The following is a 20,218-nucleotide window of genomic DNA, read 5'->3' as shown; positions in this document are numbered from 1 at the left end:
TTAAATTGTTGTTAGCTAATATGATTTTTCTCATTCATTCTTTAAAGTTTGCATAGTATAGCTTACTTTATGAAATAAATTATTCCTAGACAGATCACAGGGAGGGTAGGAAAACTATTCATGGATATCTCTTTGTTAATTCCTTGAGGAGAATCTAATTTCGATAGTTTCATTTATTCATTTGTTGTCTCCACATAGCGACTAATAATTAGTTACTGTAGAGCAACAGCAGTGGTGAAGAACTAAATCTGCATAAGATAAAGTTTGTGGACAAATGTCTTTTTAAAGGACTATGACTATGAGACATTCTCTGATACAGTTTTTAACTTCTATGTTTGCAAAGAATATAGAGTTGATTCAAGTAGGACATGCAAAGATACATGCGAGTTGGATCTTAAATTCTTCAGGGGCAGGAAAAAGAGAATGTGAGGCAGCTGGTGAAAGTCAAGCAACAGTTCTGATTTAACTATAGTCAAGGAGTTGGTAAGATGCCTAAAGCCATTCTACACAATTCCCAGTTCATTTCTGATGAGCAAATGAGAGTTATCTACCTCTCTGCTCTATCTCAAAAACACAATTTGCCACAAAGCCATAGGAAAAAAAAAAGAACTAGACATGTGTTCTCCAATTAGGTAGTCAGTACCCATATGCAACTATTTAAATTTAAATCAAACTTATAAAAAATGAATGATTCCATTTTTATTTAGACTAGTCGCATTCTAAGAACATGTGAGACTTACAGAATATTTCTGTCACAATGGAAGTTCTACTGGACAGCATTGCATTACAGCTTCCTCATTCCTTCTGCCCAAGAAAGAGGCATTTTCTAGAAATCCATGTGGAATTCAAAAGCATTTCTGAACAATGAATACAGGGGGTGAGTTTTAACTAAAATATGTTATGTTATTATTAATGTTGTTTTAGGATACATTAGAAATATTTGTAGATGTTTCAGGAACAGAGCCATTATTTAAAACATTCCACTATGGAAAACACATTCCAAATAAAACAAACAATAAATACATAAAATTCTGTGGCACAATTCATTTATAAACTTGGAAGGTATAAAAGAGAAATATGTGGTTCTAATTTTTGCTTTGTTATCATTCAGTTGTTAAAGACTGCAATAAATTCTTTTGGTACCCTTGAGTATACATATTTCCCCTTAATGTTCTCAGGTGTCTGTTTAATTCATAGATTCTACATCATGCATAAGCTCTTCTAAAATAAAAAATTTCTGTATTATGTTTCTTTCAACTTATTCATCTTAAAATAAGATATCAAATTGAGTCTCAAACTTAGATTCAAGTTCAAATAGATGATAAATGCAATGTATTACTTTTCTTATCATTTCCCTGAAACAATGTCATACACCACTTACTACTACAGACTTCCACTTCATTTGGATAACATACAATGTTATAATATTTTTACCCTGAAAGCACAGATATAGTGGCCTTACATATTTACTTTTCTTTTGGAAACATTATAAATATCCTTCAAATTAAAGGCATAGATTTTCATTTTAATACTTGACATACAGGCATGTGCACAGGTATACATCCACAAAGACACACACACACACACACACACACACACACACACACAATCACCTTCTCTTAGGACCAATAGCATAAATTCACACAATATGGCCTTGGTGACAATTTTCTCATAATATCGGTACTAGTTTATTTATTCTATTTTCATATTTACATAGTTATTTAATTCATGAAAAATTCTTATTCTCAAGTCGAATGTGAGTGTGATTTAATTCTTAAATATTTAATGTTCTCAATATATTTACATCAATCTTATCAACTAAAAATCATTTGATATATTAAGTGGTCTTAAAGCATCTTTTAAAATCTTATTCCTAATTTTAACAAATGTGAGTTCATAAGTGTATTTTTCAATTTCTTGCTTACATGTATTTCTTTTCAGTAAAGGTAAGTATCTTTGTTCAGCATGGAATAGCAAAATACCATAACCTTGGTAGCTTATGGACAACAGAAGTTTATTTCTCACAGTCCAGAAGGTTAGGATCAAAATCAAAACACTTGCAGATTCAGTGTCTGCCCCTCCCTGGCTCACAGAAGACTTGTTCTCAGGTGGTAGAGGATGCAAACACACTCCTTCAGGCTTCTCTCATGAGGGCATGAATCACCTTGAAGATGAGGTTTTAAAATGTGTTCTGAGGATATAAGCATTCAAATTATAGCATCCACTAAACTACTTGGGTTTTGCTGGATCTGAAGGACACAGAGGAAAACAAAACTACAATATATGTGCTTTCATAGCTCATAGGACTTAGACACATTAGCCAAAGATTTGCTCAGCTTCTATGAAGTGCATTGGTGCAATAAAACATTCTCATACTAAAAGAAAAATAAGCTTTAAAAAAATGAATAAGTAAAACATTTACATTTTACAAACAGAAAAATTATAGGTGTGTGTTTATGCATATGTGTATGCTGAATACATACCCCAACATATAGCAGTATATATATGTAAACAGTGTACGTACTTATCTTAAAAGTTCCAGGTAAATATATATAATGATGTTAACAAAATACTTTTTTTATTTTATTGTTTTTACATTTATTCACATGTGTATACATTGTTTGGGCCACCTCCACCCCCTGCCTTCCATACCTTGCTGCTTCTGTAGTCTCATAGTTCTATGATGATGATATGCTAATATAATAATGAAAAAGCATCTTGCCTTCCTCCCAAAAAATTAATTTAATGAATGTTAACTTTTATCCTTTTGGCAATAAGTCAAGGAAGCAACATAGCCTTCTTTCTCTGCCTTCAAAATTTACACATATTCTTAAAGATATTTATATACAGAATGTTACAAATATAGTTATAAAATAGCAAAACTGCCTCCTAAAGGCTAAACACAATTTCTTTTTTTTTTTCCGTTGTTTTATTTTCTTATTTTTTTTTTCATTTTTCTTTTATTATTCATATGTGCATACAAGGCTTGGTTCATTTCTCCCCCCTGCCCCCACCCCCTCCCTTACCACCCACTCCACCCCCTCCCACTCCCCCCCTCAATACCCAGCAGAAACTATTTTGCCCTTATCTCTAATTTTGTTGTAGAGAGAGTATAAGCAATAATAGGAAGGAACAAGGGGTTTTGCTGGTTGAGATAAGGATAGCTATACAGGGCATTGACTCACATTGATTTCCTGTGCGTGGGTGTTACCTTCTAGGTTAATTCTTTTTGATCTAACCTTTTCTCTAGTTCCTGGTCCCCTTTTCCTATTGGCCTCAGTTGCTTTAAGGTATCTGCTTTAGTTTCTCTGCATTAAGGGCAACAAATGCTAGCTAGTTTTGTAGGTGTCTTACCTATCCTCACCCCTCCCTTGTGTGCTCTCGCTTTTATCATGTGCTCATAGTCCAATCCCCTTGTTGTGTTTGCCTAAACACAATTTCTTAACACTTATTTTTACATACATTTTTTCATTGTCTGCCTTTCACACCTGTTACAGAGAAGCAGTAATTCAAGACTGGTTGGTTTCTATTACAAACTGTAAACATTCTGCATTCTGTAGGAAGAAGATAAACTTTTGTTTTTATCAAAGAAACAGCATACTCATAGAACATTAATATTTGAATTGACATTTTAATTTCTTGAGGAGCAGTATTTGCCCGAGATCATCTGGGAAATTAATGGCAAAACCAGGGTTATGAACTAGGTTTCCTATTTCTCCAAAAGTTTTCTTACCATTTAGCAATAATGACATGAACTAAATTGAACTGAATACTTTGCATAAGAATAGCTTAAAACAAAAATTGGTTTGTTTTGTAAATATGCTAGAATGTGTTTTAACTATTTTATGGAATTTATCTATAGCTGGTCCTAAAAGCAGTTTTTTTAAACAGATCAAATTATATACTCGTCAGATTAAAATGTGTCCTAGAAATCCTGGCAGAGTGAACTAATCCTGAGACCATCTGGTTTTTTGGATTGCTTTTGGAACTTTTTTAAAAAAGAGTTCTGCCAACACTTTGCATGTCAATGACTCCTCTTTGAGTGACTGAATTATTCAGTGTTGGACAAAAATTATTCTCAGCACCAGGTTTAAAATTTTATAGTAATCAATTGAGAAAAACGTCCAATTTGAGATGATTACACTCTCCATGGTAATTCTCACTATCACATAGTATTTAAGAATGCTCATATGAGTGTAATTTTTACAGCTCCAGAGAAAACCTAGAATAATGCAGGATAAAAAGAGAGATGACAGAATCTTGACACTTGAAGGAAATTTAGAGATAGTCTAGAAAGAAACTCCTCTTCAGTGTCTTTTCCAGATGGTTGTCTGACCTTTCACAAAAGAGCCAAGTCCATCTGAGAACAGATATAATGATCAGAAAGTTCTTCCATGTAACATCTCTGAAACACAGAAATATTTTACCTATGGGCAATGATATCTAAGAATAACTGAAAGAAATATAGTTCTCAAGGTAGCAAGGCTGGTGAATGACATGCTGGCTCTCAAATCTGCTTATGTTTCATTGGAAACAAGTCACAGGGTCATACCTAGCTATATCATTAAAAGACTACTACGTGTCTGAAAGGCATCCAGCAGAGTATATGTTGCACAACTATGAGTCCCACAGTGGGCTTAAGGATGCAAGTGGTAGGAGATAGAAAGGGAAGGTTGGAACTGAAGCATCATGACAGTACACTAGAGAAGATGGACATGTTGGAGAAGGATGTGGATAAGAGGCTTAGCCAAAAAAAAAATGTATTAGAAAGTAAGCACAGGATAATTCAGAGAGGAAGAACCTGGTTCATCCAGGAGAGAAGAAAAGCTGAGCATAGACATATGTGATGGAAACATATATGCATGCAGATGTGGATGAGCAAAGAAAGTAATATTGGGGAACATTCTGTAGCCAAAATTTAAATTAGAATAGAATATACTACTTGAACTACAGAATAATGGTAGAAAAGCTGTCATAAAAGAGCTGGGTTACCTAGAACACAAATCATTCATTCAGTCCTTGGATTCCTCATCATTAAAATAAATGACTTTAGAGTACTTAAATTCTAATTTCTTTCTACTCCTAAACTTTCAACATTCCTTATCTTAGATATTTTCTTTATTCTAAGTAATGTTTAATGGAACTTAGTGAAGGTGAAAAGTATCTAACAGACTTGATGACATAGAATTCAAACATTATACATCCGTCTACATATATAAATACGTTGGGGTTATAATTAATTCTATAATCTAAGAAGCATTTTAAGTAGTCTTTTATGAAAAAAGGAAAGAAAGCTTTCTTCCCACCACAAGATGAAATATTTAGTGTATGACTTTTCCAAGACAACCAACCAGAGATGTCAGATGCTTTTCCATGAAAGTAAATACTGAACTGCAGCAATGAATGAATTTCAAATTTACCAATCAAGTAACCTGTGTCTTTACTGACAACGCATCACCACTAACCTAATGGAATTCAATAAGTATCCTGAGATAGAGATTTTCATCCTATTATTTTTTTTAATTTTTATTTTTTTATTATTCATATGTGCATACAATGCTTGGGTCATTTCTCCCCCTGCCACTACCCCCTCCCTTACCCCCGACTCCACCTCCTCCCTCTCCCCCCCACCCCCTTGATACCCAGCAGAAACTATTTTGCCCTTATCTCTAATTTTGTTGAAGAGAGAGTATAAGCAATAATAGGAAGGAACAAGTGATTTTGCTAGTTGAGATAAGGATAGCTATACAGGGAGATGACTCACATTGATTTCCTGTGCATGTGTGTTACCTTTTAGGTTAATTCTTTTTTATCTAACCTTTTCTCTAGTCCCCTTCTCCTATTGCCCTCAGTTGCTTTTAAGATATCTTCTTTAGTCTCTCTGCGTTGAGGGCAACAAATGCTATCTAATTTTTTAGATGTCTTACCTATCCTTATATCTCCCCTGAGTGCACTTGCTTTTATCTTGTGATCAAAGTTCAATCCCCTTGCTGTGTTTGCCCTTGATCTAATGTCCACATATGAGGGAGAACATATGATTTTTGGTCTTTTGGGCCAGGCTAACCTCACTCAGAATGATGTTCTCCAATTCCATCCATTTACCAGCGAATGATAACATTTCATTCTTCTTCATGGCTGCATAAAATTCCATTGTGTATAGATACCACATTGTCTTGATCCATTTGTCAGTAGTGGGGCATCTCAGCTGTTTCCATAACTTGGCTATTGTGAATAGCATGGGTGTGCAGGTGCCTCTGGAGTAACCTGTGTCACAGTCTTTTAGATATATCCCCAAGAGTGGTATTGCTGGATCAAATGGTAGATCAATGTTTAGCTTTTTAAGTAGCCTCCAAATTTTTTTCCAGAGTGGTTGTACTAGTTTACATTCCCACCAACAGTGTAAGAGGGTTCCTTTTTCCCCGCATCCTTGCCAACACCTGTTGTTGGTGGTGTTGCTGATGATGGCTATTCTAACAGGGGTGAGGTGGAATCTTATTGAGGTTTTAATTTGCACTTCCTTTATTGCTAGAGATGGTGAGCATTTTTTCATGTGTTTTTTGGCCATTTGAATTTCTCTTTTAAGAAAGTTCTGCTTAGTTCACTTGCCCATTTCCTTATTGGTTCATTAGTTTTGGGAGAATTTAGTTTTTTAAGTTCCCTATATATTTGGTTATCAGTCCTTTATCTGATGTATAGTTGGCAAATATTTTCTCCCACTCTGTGGGTGTTCTCTTCAGTTTAGAGATCATTTCTTTTGATGAGCAGAAGCTTTTTAGTTTTATGAAGTCCCATTTATTTATGCTATCTCTTAGTTGCTGTGCTGCTGGGGTCCCATTGAGAAAGTTCTTACCTATACCTACTAACTCCAGAGTATTTTCTACTCTTTCCTGTATCAACTTTAGAGTTTGTGGTCTGATATTAAGATCCTTGATCCATTTTGAGTTAATATTGGTATAGGGTGATATACATGTCATTCGATTAGTTTTAATCTATTCAACTGTTTAACTCAGTTATTATCTAGGATGCACATATAAAAAATTTCAGAATATGATGTATAAAATATCTGATTAAGGGGCTGAAGGAGTAGCTCAAATGGAGAGTATCTGCCTAGCAAGAGCAAGGCCCTGCGTTCAAACTCTAATACTACCAAAATAATAATAAATAAACACTTTCTGATTAGGAAATATATTAAAGATGAAAGGTTGTAACAGGATTTAGACAGCATAAATTTTACCTTCATGTATTAGTACTGAATATTTGTAAGTCAAAAAGTAGAAATAAATCTTTTTGTACTGTCTCCATTGACTACCATCTGAAATTCCACCATTAGAATAATTCCTTTTTCTCTACAACCATCTTCTCATAAAACTAAATGTCCCTATAAAAAATAAATTACTATTATTGGCAAGATACCTGTAGAGATGAGTCAAGAAAAGGAGTTGAGCCCACAAAGGCCTTTCCTTACTCGGGAGTCTTGCGTAGGTCAGATTAGCAGTTATTTTTGCAATGTGAATTATTTAATTAGCAGTGTTTTATGTGTCCTTCCTCTTCCAGGTACTGTGGTTTTCACAGTAACTCTGAAATCAGCCACATTCTGTAGAAAGAAACTGTGTTCTGTTGCAATTGAGTAGCTTGTCCAAATATCCACAGCTAGAATCTGGTAAAGTAGGAATGTGGCTGACCATCAAACCTATACTTTGTTCATTCTTACAAGGGAGAGGAAAAAAGGTCCTTGCTAATTTTACTCTAGGCAAGTTGGGGATGTTACTGATTATCCTGAAAAATCAATCTAGCCCCTGAAACTCAAAGACTATACATAGAAAGAGCTTGTGGAAGGAAAACTCTGAAAAGGAAAACTTAGAAAATAAGGGCTCCAACAATTCCCTCCTCTTTCAGAGGTCTTCTGGGAACTGTTACAAGACCAGAAAGAGGCCCTCCCTTAAAACAGAAACAGCTTTGGCACAAGATCATTTTCACATTAATTCCATCCTGCTGCAACCTTGGTTCTTTTGGAGTAAAAACCTGAGTTGACTTACCTACCATAAGTCCTAACCCTGACCTTACTCCACTATCCACACTAGCCAAAAGAAATAAGAGTTTTTTTCACCCAGATGCAATCTCTGTGCTTTGCCTCCTTGATCCTTTAAAGCACCAACAACTGTAAGTTGTGTGACAACTCCTTATAAAATTCTCAGAATGTACTCTGCCAGCTTTTGACAGCATGTTACTATCTGCCACACTGGAAATTTATACATAGTGTTAAGTGAGAGCACAGCTCTTTCCAAAGCCCAGGAAGACCTACATTTCAAGATTCTGTTGATAGGATTATTGTCTTTAAAAAAAGAAGAGGCTTGATTGAAGGAACTAATCTGAGCAAACAGCAAAGCACTAACAATCCATAGAATATCCTTTCAATAATGTGTAGCCTAATTCTTTCTCATTTGGGACACTTAAAAATCATGTGTTTACTCCATTTCCCGTGTTCTGCAAATGCTTTTATTGTTTTTTCACTTGACATAACTGGTGATTGGGCATGATCAGCAGCTGTTAAAAGAACTAAACTCTGGAAGAAACAAAAAGGTTTCAGAAATTAAACAATGCATTTTATTTAACTTGAAGCATAGGAAAGCATTAGCTATCATAGTAATAATAATTGAATAACAAGTTTGCTTTGGCTGGAATAACAAAACTGTATGTGTTTATTGACAACACATGTTTCGATATCCCATCAAGTCAACCATCCTAAGAACGGCCTTAAGTTCTAATGTTTTCCCTGCAAATCTGATTATATTATACTCAGAAATAAAGCAGGATGACAACTCTGCAATTTTTTAGCAATCTTTTAGAAACAATTTAACCATGCAATGCATAAAAGGCCAAAAGCAAAAAAAAAAAATTAATCTCACTAATGTTTACTTTACTACAAAAACACAAACGCACATGTAGAGTATTAACGAAACATATAACCTATTTTCTAGGATTGCACTATTAGTGGATTTGCTACCATTAATTTCAGATTTAGGAGCGAGAATGTTTAAAAACCTTTTAAGGTATTGTACAAATATACACTTGAACCATAGACAGAATAGGAAACACCACTTCTTGGGACACCAATCAGTGTTATCCTCAGTCACTGTTTTGCAATAAATCTAAGCCAAGGTACTTTTGATGGCGTACCACTTATCTTTCAAAGATTTTCTCTTATAGCCATATTCTAGGCTCTTAGATGCACTATAAGGTTACATTGTACCTCAAAGATTCTTTCAAAAGCCATGCTGGCAAATAAATAGAACCCCATTAAAAAAATGTATAAACTTCCCACAAAATTATGATTGGCCTAACCACCAATGTTAGGCCAATCTTTCTTCTTTCTTTCTTCTTTCATGGAGCTGTTTTTTTGTTTTGTTTTGCTCTTTCTTCTTCTCTGTTTCATTTATATCAGCTATTGGGTACTTTCAAATATTCATGGGGTACCCTTTGTGATAAAAAAGATACCAGAACTTGGTTCCTAGCTTTTCTATCTAATGTTGTTAACACAGCACTGGCCTTTGTTCCCTTTTAATTATCAGGACTTCCTTACATATTTGAACATAGAAAACAAATACTAGTTTTCCAGTACAGTCTTATGGAGAATTCATTAGATTCTCTACTTCTTTCCACTGGGTCCCACTTAGAATTAAACATGTGATCCTCAGTATTTTCCCCCCTTTGTACTTGTACACATGCACAAAAAAAGATTGGATCTCTCTGTCTCCTCCTTTATGTGTATGTGTGTGTGTGTGTGTGTGTGTGTGTGTGTGTGTTAAGATCATTATAGAATACACTTTCCTACATTTAGATACTTGCTAACTAAAAAAAGAAGGATTAATGGTTTTTTATCTTGTTTCATTTTTGTTTTTTGTATTTTGTTTTTTTAGAAAATTACACCACCTCAAATTTTTAACGAATATGGTATCACATTGAAGTTGTCGGCAACTAAGAGTTAGTGGAATTTTTCAAAAGACTTCAGCAAATAAATATCACTGTCATTCTAAATATGCTTTACCTCTGGAAATAAACATAAGTTTTGTTGAAGTGACTTATCACAAGTTGATATTCAACAATACTCCCACGGATTAATATTAAAATATGTTGCAATGTAATTTGCAAGATATAAACTTAGTTTATATCTTTGTACAGCTTAAGTACCTTGAGATTTCAAACACTTTTTTAAGAAAGAGAACATTCTTGCTAATTCTAGGTCAAAAGAAAAGAATGGACCAGAAACATGGTTGGAAATTGTGAAACTTAAATCCAGAGAGTGAAATGAGGGACAGAATTTAAACCAACCCCCACCCCGACCACCGTATCTTTCTTAAACCATTAATTTAATCCTTCAGAACTTTGTTGTTGGTGTTGGTGTTGTTATTTCATATATGATATATATTTAGCAAATGTTATATCTTCAGTAACTGGAATGAACATATACCTCCAGGTAATTCCCACTCTGAGTTTAGCTGTGAGTCTCTTTTTCAGCTCCTGAATTAACCTGAGAGTGATAGTGGACTCAGCCCTGGTCCTGCCACTAACCATCTGCATTACCTTAACCAGGTCCCTTTTGCTGCCTCATCTTAAGCCAGCAATCCCAACCATTCAAATTTTTCAGTTCTTCTCCTTTTTTCTTTGCCACCCACTAAAGCTGGAGAATGTTTCTTAGCAACAAGATATATTTACTTCTGCTCTCCCTACCCATTGGGCTCTTTCCAGAATTTATTAATCCAAGAACATGTTCACAGTCAGCTGCATTTGCCATTCCTCAAGAGGAAGAGGAAACCTGGAGAGTTTCTTGATCTACTGAGACACTTTTCTGGCAGTCTTACCCTCTGCAAATAGACTTGCTCTTGTCTTGTAGCTTCTCCATCTCCACGACCATTTGTCTCCTGCCAGAGCTGCCCCCTTCCAAGGTTTCAGAGAAACTCCAAAATATTATATTTCACTCTATTTTCATGGTAGGTCCAGTATTTGATGAACATGAATCTTAAAAAATGTGTGGAGCCTTATTTAATAAAGCAAAGGTGTCATAAAATGTGTCTTAATTGATTAAAGTTTAAAATCATGCTTTGGCAAATTTACAAACCTTATGACAAGGTGATTACATTGCTAAAGCCCTTTCCTCAATTTTAGCAGATTCCTATACAAACAAGGACCCCAACTTTTAGCTTTGTTGCCCTCACAGTCTACTCTTATGCAACCAGAGTTTCCTAGAACTAAGGAACGAAGGCCATTATTGTATATAACGAATTAAGCTCTCTCTTATGTATCTGACTAATTAAATAGCATCTTGGGAGAATTCGTTACTTGAAACTTTTTCTCTTTTAGTGCTTAATATTTCTCACTTAATAAATCCTGTTTATAGGACTTATTCTCACTCATAGCTCCATTGCTATGGAGCTATGTTTTCAGCCTCATCTCCTACCCATCCCCCTCCAATGCTTACATGCACACACATACCCATACATGCACAGGCACACTTATGCACACAGACATACATGCATGCATATGCGCCAACACATATATACACACACATACACACATATGCAAATACTTATGCCCCAGTACTGATGCAGGCAGATCTGTTATTATAGACCACAGCCCAACATTTTTCACTGAACTGTAAAACACTATTTAGGAAAGTATTGATGTTCTGCTCATATTTACAGGCTTTAATTGCTGAAAAAGTGGTTTCTTACCAGGGTCCTTGTACTTAAGTGCTCAGATACTAAAAAGAGACAGAGTATTCCCTATTTTGGGAGCCTGGCAGTCAGTAACATTCAGGGTCATAGCAAAGACATTGAACTCCAGACAGAAGAAAGGATGGAAGAAAGTAGAGGGATGGACAGTTCTTTGAGAGCAATTTATCATTTCAATTCCAAGTCACTAAATTTGTTGTTGCTATTTTAGCTGGTCATCTGATTTTAGCAACATATTATATTAATAATATAAAACTTACTACAATAATGATTATCATTATTATAATTTATATATAAATAAAACTGTGACCTACTAAATCTACATGGAAGAAGGAAAGGGTAAAATAAGTTAAAACAAACAAACTTAGTACATCTTAGCATATAGGAAGAAAGATATACAACTTTTATTTTCAATAATAAATTTATGTCCTTTAGAAATGAATGTAATCAATTCTATAAATCTTTAAATTTATGTTGGTTGAGTAGGATAAGTGGTTATGGAGACAAAATTTAAATCTGATGAAAATTTCTTACATTAAAATGAAATGTTAAACTTAAATTTATTCTATCCTTTATTTTAAAAGATTTTACAATACATGCCAGGGAAATCCTGGATTTCACAGGATATGAAACTTTCTATGTATCTGCCCTCAAATTAGGTGCATATAATATGGAGTGACTGATGAAAAGCCCACTTAACGCTTTTCAACTTCATGATGAGAAGCAATACACATTCAGTGGAAACTGTAAAATTTTGAATTTTGCTCTTTTCCTGAAATAGTGATACACAATAGTGATATCACTATTCATAGCGATACACTCTTCATGCTTCCATGTGAGGTAGCAGCAATCTCATCAGGCATGTGATCACAAGGGAAAACAACCAACTCACTTTAGTGGATGTATTGTTATGTTCAGTAGGTTTATGGTATGCTGTGTGGGCACATAGTATAATTCATTTAATTCACTGACAAGCCTACACACCTTGGCACAAATGGTGTACAATGACCTTCTTAGTGCAACAGTGTCAACTTGAAAATAAATTAGGCAAAAGCCCTGTAATTAGACACTTCCCTTTCTAGTAACATGAGTAGAATATGCATAGCAATGAATGTTTTGTTATAGTTTACACAGAGTAGCAGTAACTGATCCAGCATAAGAGGAGAAGGAAGAATGGAATATATGAGATTTCCTGATGAGAAACTAAATTGTACAAATATATAAATTGTCATATTCATAAACATAATATAAATATGCATTTCAGAATGCGTATATATTCTGAAGGATGCATAGGTACTGAAGAAGATTCTGGGAGATAGGTGGCCTGGGGGTAGACAAATTTAGGAAATGTTAAAATAATAGAAAACAGCCCTCTCACACATAAACCTTAGAGCAGTAGCCTCATTTGCATATTTTCCTCTGGGCTACAGCCTTGCAAGTCTTCTTCTAGATTGCAGGGCAGGGGCTGGTTCCCTCAGAGTATTCTCAGGAAAGTGGTTGTTGAATGAAAAACACTCAGCTTCACCCCAATATTACCACCTCTTCCACTGAATGTGCTTCAGAAACCAGTTTCATAGTTATTTCCTCTGAGAAGCTATTACTGACTCAGACTGGGTTTGGCTCCCTACCTAGTCACAAACATAAATCATAAATTCAATTTCTTTCTTGTAGCACCAACTTCACTAGTAAAAATAATAGCCAATATTGCTATGTGCCAGAACGTTTCAAGAGCTTAAAGTTTATTTGCTTATTCAGTCATCACAACAACCCTTGAGAAGTGATTTATAGGTACGGTGAGGTAACTTGCCCAAAAAAACCTCTAAGTAGTAGAGCTAGGATTTGAATGAAGCTCCAGAATTCCTGTTCATAGTGTCTATGTAACAGGACCACTTCGCTTACAGTTAGTAAGCAAAAAAGTACATATGGGTATAAACGTGTGGTGTGGGGGTGAAAAAGAAAGATTTTTTTTCAACTTTTTAATATGAAAACTTTCAAGTTTATATAAAATTTGCATGAATAGGAAAATAAATGCCCACCTATATTTCATTTAGATTCATCAGTCACTAACATTTTACAGTGGTGCGATCTCTCTGTACACTGTATATGTATGTACACACATGGAGAGACAAGTATAGCTATGAATAACGCACATTCTGTTCATATACTGGATACACACATTTTTTGTTGAACTCTGTAAGAATCAGCTGTAGGTGTCATTTTTACATTTTACTTTAGCAATATCTTTTTTTTTTTCTTTTATTATTCATATGTGCATACAAGGCTTGGGGCATTTCTCCCCACTGCTCCGACCCCCTCCCTTACCACCCACTCTGCCCCTCCCTCTCCCCCCCCACCCCCTCAAACCCAGCAGAAACTATTTTGCCCTTATTTCTAATTTTGTTGTAGAGAGAGTATAAGCAATAACAGGAAGGAACAAGGGTTTTGGCTGGTTGAGATAAGGATAGCTATACAGGGCATTGACTCACATTGATTTCCTGTGCGTGTGTGTTACCTTCTAAGTTAATTCTGTATGATCTCACCTTTTCTCTAGTTCCTGGTCCCCTTTTCCTATTGGCCTTAGTTGCTTTTAAGGTGTCTGCTTTAGTTTCTCTGCGTTAAGGGCAACAAATGCTAGCTAGTTTTTTAGGTGTCTTACCTATCCTCACCCTCCCTTGTGTGCTCTGGCTTTTATCATGTACTCAAAGTCCAATCCCCTTGTTGTGTTTGCCCTTGATCTAATGTCCACATATGAGGGAGAACATATGATTTTTGGTCTTTTGGGCCAGGCTAACCTCACTCAGAATGATGTTCTCCAATTCCATCCATTTACCAGCGAATGATAACATTTCATTCTTCTTCATGGCTGCATAAAATTCCATTGTGTATACATACCACATTTTCTTAATCCATTCGTCACTGGTGGAGCATCTTGGCTGTTTCCATAACTTGGCTATTGTGAATAGTGCCGCAATACACATGGGTGTGCAGGTGCCTCTGGAGTAACCTGTGTCACAGTCTTTTGGGTCTATCCCCAAGAGTGGTATTGCTGGATCAAATGGTAGATCAATGTTTAGCTTTTTAAGTAGCCTCCAAATTTTTTTCCAGAGTGGTTGTACTAGTTTACATTCCCACCAACTGTGTAAGAGGGTTCCTTTTTCCCCACATCCTGGCCAACACCTGTTGGTGGTGGTGTTGCTGATGATGGCTATTCTAACAGGGGTGAGGTGGAATCTTAGCGTGGTTTTAATTTGCATTTCCTTCACTGCTAGAGATGGTGAGCATTTTTTTCATGTGTTTTTTGGCCATTTGAATTTCTTCTTTTGAGATAGTTCTGTTTAGTTCACTTGCCCATTTCTTTATTGGTTCATTAGTTTTGGGAGAATTTAGTTTTTTAAGTTGTTTATATATTCTGGTTATCAGTCCTTTTTCTGATGTTTAGTTGGCAAATATTTTCTCCCACTCTGTGGGTGTTCTCTTCAGTTTAGAGACCATTTCTTTTGATGAACAGAACCTTTTTAGCTTTATGAGGTCCCATTTATCTATGCTATCTCTTAATATATGTGCTGCTGGGGTTTCGGTGAGAAAGTCCTTGCCTATACCTATTAATATCAAACTATTTCCTACTCTTTCCTGTATCAACTTTAGAGTTTGTGGTCTGATATTAAGATCCTTGATCCATTTTGAGTCAATATTGGTATAGGGTGATATACATGGATCTAGTTTCAGTTTTTTGCAGACTGCTAACCAGTTTTCCCAGCAGTTTTTGTTGAAGAGGCTGCTATTTCTCCATCCTGTATTTTTAGCTCCTTCGTCAAAGACAAGTTGGTTATAGTTGTTTGGCTTCATATCCAGGTCCTCTATTCTGTTTCACTAGTCTTCATGTCTGTTTTTGTGCCAGTACCATGCTGTTTTTATTGTTATTGCTTTGTAATATAGTTTGAAGTCAGGTATTGTGATACCTCCTGCATTGTTCTTTTGACTGAGTATTGCTTTGGCTATTCGTGGCCTCTTGTGCTTCCATATAAATTTAACCATAGATTTTTCAATCTCTTTAATGAATGTCATTGGAATTTTGATGGGAATTGCATTAAACATGTAGATTACTTTGGGGAGTATCGACATTTTTACTATGTTGATTCTACCAATCCATGAGCATGGGAGATCTCTCCACTTTCTATAGTCTTCCTCAATCTCTTTCTTCAGAAGTGTATAGTTTTCCTTATAGAGGTCTTTCACATCTTTTGTTAGGTTTACACCTAGGTATTTGAGTTTTTTTGAGGCTATTGTAAATGGAATTGTTTTCATACATTCTTTTTCAGTTTGCTCATTGTTAGTGTATAGAAATGCTAATGATTTTTCTATGTTGATTTTATATCCTGCTACCTTGCTATAGATATTGATGATGTCTAGAAGCTTCTGAGTAGAGTTTTTTGGGTCTTTAAGGTATAGGATCATGTCGTCTGCAAATAGGGGTATTTTGACAGTTTCTTTGCCTATTTGTATTCCTTTTATTCCTTCTTCTTGTCCAATTGCTCTGGCTAGGAATTCCAGTACTATGTTGAATAGGAGTGGAGATAGTGGGCATCCTTGTCTGGTTCCTGATTTTAGAGTGAATGGTTTCAGTTTTTCTCCATTAAGTATTGAAAAAGAAAGATTTTTTAAAATTTATTTCTCTTCCACTAAACTGTTATCTCCACTGCAGCAAGGAATCATTTATTCCCAGTGGCTAATGCAGTTCCTAAAACATTGTTATTCCAAATACCACTATAGGGAGAATGGAAGAATGAATGAGACAGTGTTAACAGGAAATGAATAATGAGACATAGGCTGTGGCCAGATATAATGTGCTTGTAGGCTATACTAAGGAATTTTGGGTTCATTCTAAAGACTAACCACTGAGGGAAGGAAGGTACAAAGCATGATCGTATTTGTGCCCTAAGTAACTCTGAAGAACATGAAATTGGAAGCCACTAATTGTTAAAGGAAAGAGGACAAGTTAGAAATCTGGATGCCAGAGTATTTCTCAATCATTAAAATATAATACAAAGCACATTAAAAAGTATTTCCACCTGTCAACAAATGCTTCACTCAAATTCAAGATCAATTCATTGCAAAATATAAACCAAACATTCAACACTGGTTAAAAATCAATTTGTTCACAGTATTTCCCATAATCAGACATAACTGTTTTGTATCCTTTATTCTATGATATTCAGCACAAGAAATGAGCTTCAAAAATATTCGTAACTATAGCAACATCATTAACCATGCAAATAATGTCAACTATCATGATTAGATTTCTTTCCCAAAAAAATTCACCGATTCACTGATAAGTTATCTAAGTTTAAGCTAGACAACACATGAAAATAACTATTATCAGTTGACATGGTTTTTTACAAATGTTTAGAAAAGTCTAAAAATAAACAAAATATAGCATGATCTAACCTGGTTTACTTCTGTTATAACTGATATCGGCAATAAGCAGACAGTTAAGTAACAAGTTACTCTGTCTTAATTCTTTTCAGAAATTAAGCTAACTAAATTCTAAATCATATTTATATTGTAGACTTATTTGTTCAGGCAATGCAGTAAATTAAAATCCACTAAGTTTTTATCAGTTCCATTGCACAAGTATTTATAGCTCAAGTTTCATTAACTAAGCAATTCTGCATTTAAAAGTATGGAATCTCTCTTCTACAGTAAACTAAATTAACCCGAGCTAGCATTTATAGCATTGAACAATTAATTCTTCCTTTCTGCTCCACTTTAAACTGAATGATTTACTATTCCTGTTTCTAAGGGTAGGACCTCTTTTGTTTGTTTGTTTATTTTTAGTGGGCTTTGAAATATCATTTGAGGAAAAAGCCCATCTGATGTCAGTTCTTTCTTTGTTGAACTTCCACTGAGTCAGCCTGAGATAAAAGGAATTTTCTCCTTCAATCCAAGGCTTAATTATGGTAATTAGTCTGTGTAATTTGTAAGTTTGGCAGCCAATTGAGGTTCTAATATGCATAAGCCTCTTTCTGTTACAAATCGAGTAGGTTTTAATCAGTTTTTAAAAGACAGCGTCTTACTATGCCTGCGTGCCATACTCTTAGATTTTGAGATTGAATGTTATTTCAAACTCTGCTACATCATTAGCAGGTTGGTATTTTTAATATTCATGAAGCTTTCATCTTAGCATTAATCCCCCAGCATCTGTGATTATGATGGGTACTTTGGGGGTCTGTCTATTGTGTGTCTTTGGAGACTGAAAGACTGGGCAGCTCCTGGCAGTAAATTAACCCTCACAACGCCACTTGGTGCCAAATGCCTTTTGAAATGTTGCCTTCTGCTCTGTGCCTTTCTGTTCGGATTTCACACTGATGTTTGCTTCCCTCACCAGACCATGCCTCATTTCATTCTGACAGCCATCTGTGACACTTTGGATTTTTTTCCCTTGCTTTTTCGTTCAAAACCGTATCTTTCACCAGTGTTTTTGTTTTTTTGTTGTTGTGTATTTTTCTTTTTAAAAGTAGGCGTGCTAATCAATTGAGGAAAAAAGAGCCCAGAATACTAATTGTTATTTCATTTTGTGGATGTCTAGGTACATTAGGGTAATTTGTGGATATATAAATAAGTGTGTGTGTGTGTGTGTGTGTGTGTGTGTGTGTATATATATATATATATATATACGTATATGTATATATACCTATATATATATATGTATACAATTAATTCCCTGATACATTTTCAAAATACATTCTTAAATCATCAATAATCTCTTCATTTACTATTCTTCAAATATGCTTTGAATATTCCAAAATGTGCTTTCTTCTTAAATGCTGGTTTTGTTCTTTATATTTTCATAGCCCGAATTAAATTGGAGCTCCTGGAAAAACAATGAATAAGAAGTGAATAGTTTAAATAAGTACATGTGTTTACCAGGCAATGTTTTTATTTAGAAAAATAAGTATACATATGCTGGATAAGTAACCAAAGTCAAATTGTCAAAATGGAAGTAAAAATTGATATTTCTTCCAATTTTTAGCAATGATACCATTTCTTATTCTAAAATATCCCTCATCCTTGCAAGTAAAACAGATCTTCAAATCACATTATCAACTATATAGTAAAACAAATTATTTTTGCTTCATAGTTTTTCAGAAAGAATCAATTATGAAGAAGAAATCAGGATACCATTTCTTTAATTACAAATGAGATCAGAGCTAAAATAACATGCAGTCATTTTGTTTACATAAAACTTAGAGAATAAACATCAAGTTGTCAAAATTAAAAAGAATGTAGCACAGAGAGAACCCCCAGGGATCAGAAGCCAGTAATCTTTCATAGAAAACCAAGAAGGGCAAAGGTGGATAACTCCCAGGTAAGTTCAGGATTGCTTTTAAGCCATGTTCAATTTATGTGAAAGAAATAGCTTCAATAATCAAAATCATTCTGACTTCCTTAAGTCTCTTGGATTTCTTTTAAAATGTAGGATAAGATAGCTTTGAACGTTGTTCTTTAGTGGCAACATTAGTGTCCTTAAGGAAATCATTCTTCTGTAGCTTTTCAGCTGGGGGTGGGGTGGCATGAGAACTCTTGAGTGACAGTAGTAAAGGGTGGCAGGGGAAAGGCTGTGGTAAGAGGGTCTGCCTGTCCTATGTACACCTAACCCTGTGACCTCGTAGGGAAGAGAAGGTCATTAGAAAGGGGACTGATCTGCATGCATGTTCCATCTGAGATCATACACTTGTTGGCACAGCCAAGCCACTAAAGTTCATGAAGCAACTAATGATAATCAATAGTGCTACCAGGCCCAACTATTTCAGGAAGAGTTAGATGTACATCTGATTTTAGATAATAGACAGTCCTTGCATTTTACTGTCATTGGCACCTAAGTTCCCCATTCAAATGGCATAAAAAGAATTTAAGCTTTCCTTTTCAGTAGGGTGGCCTGCTAAAGAAGCTAGGAGTAACTAAGGGAGCAATCAAAAACTGAAAATTTTTGTAGAAAAACTGACATTTTGTAGAACTAATAACATCTAAAAACATTCAAAATCCCATAAATGTCAAACTTTTCCAAATTCTCCTTATATCCCTTCAAATAGATTGTTTTAATCTTTTTCTGTGTTGACACACAGACACATAATAAGTTTTACCTACTTAGAGAAGTGCTAAGTGGCACTATAAGCTAATATATTTTGCAGAACTTGAAGTTTACATTTAAAATTGTATGACTTTAAATTATGTTCATTGAAAATAAAATATCATTTTAGGTGAATGAATCTTCGAATAGATACTGTAGCATTCTGAATAGGGAAAAATACTAACCAAAACAATAAACTTCAAATATGCTTAACCTATAAATTATTTTAAATGAATAATTATAACAAATAATGCAAATATTAAATGTTACTTATTTATTAGTATTTTACATAAAGTTGAACAATATATTGTCTTTCCTTTAGGTTATAACCTTAACTATAGATAGAAGACTTCTATTATAG

General features: G+C 34.8%; 1 protein-coding gene and 1 long non-coding RNA gene across 6 annotated transcripts in view; one reads left to right on the top strand and one right to left on the bottom strand.

Moving 5' to 3' along the window:
• Robo1 (roundabout guidance receptor 1) overlaps positions 1-20,218 on the top strand; it is a 1,075,667-nt gene that overhangs the window by 518,154 nt on the left and 537,295 nt on the right. The window lies entirely within an intron of this gene.
• The window catches only part of LOC141423222 (uncharacterized), an 81,339-nt gene continuing 77,368 nt past the window's right edge, over positions 16,248-20,218 (bottom strand). The window contains exon 4 of the long non-coding RNA XR_012447909.1: positions 16,248-18,600. This is a non-coding gene — a long non-coding RNA (uncharacterized lncRNA). The remainder of the gene's footprint in view (positions 18,601-20,218) is intronic.

This window comes from Castor canadensis, chromosome 5 (assembly GCF_047511655.1).
Source record: "Castor canadensis chromosome 5, mCasCan1.hap1v2, whole genome shotgun sequence".
Classification (NCBI taxonomy): Eukaryota; Metazoa; Chordata; class Mammalia; order Rodentia; family Castoridae; genus Castor; species Castor canadensis.
The sequence above is the reverse complement of the archived record's forward strand: the minus strand, read 5'-3'. Positions and strand labels throughout refer to the sequence as shown.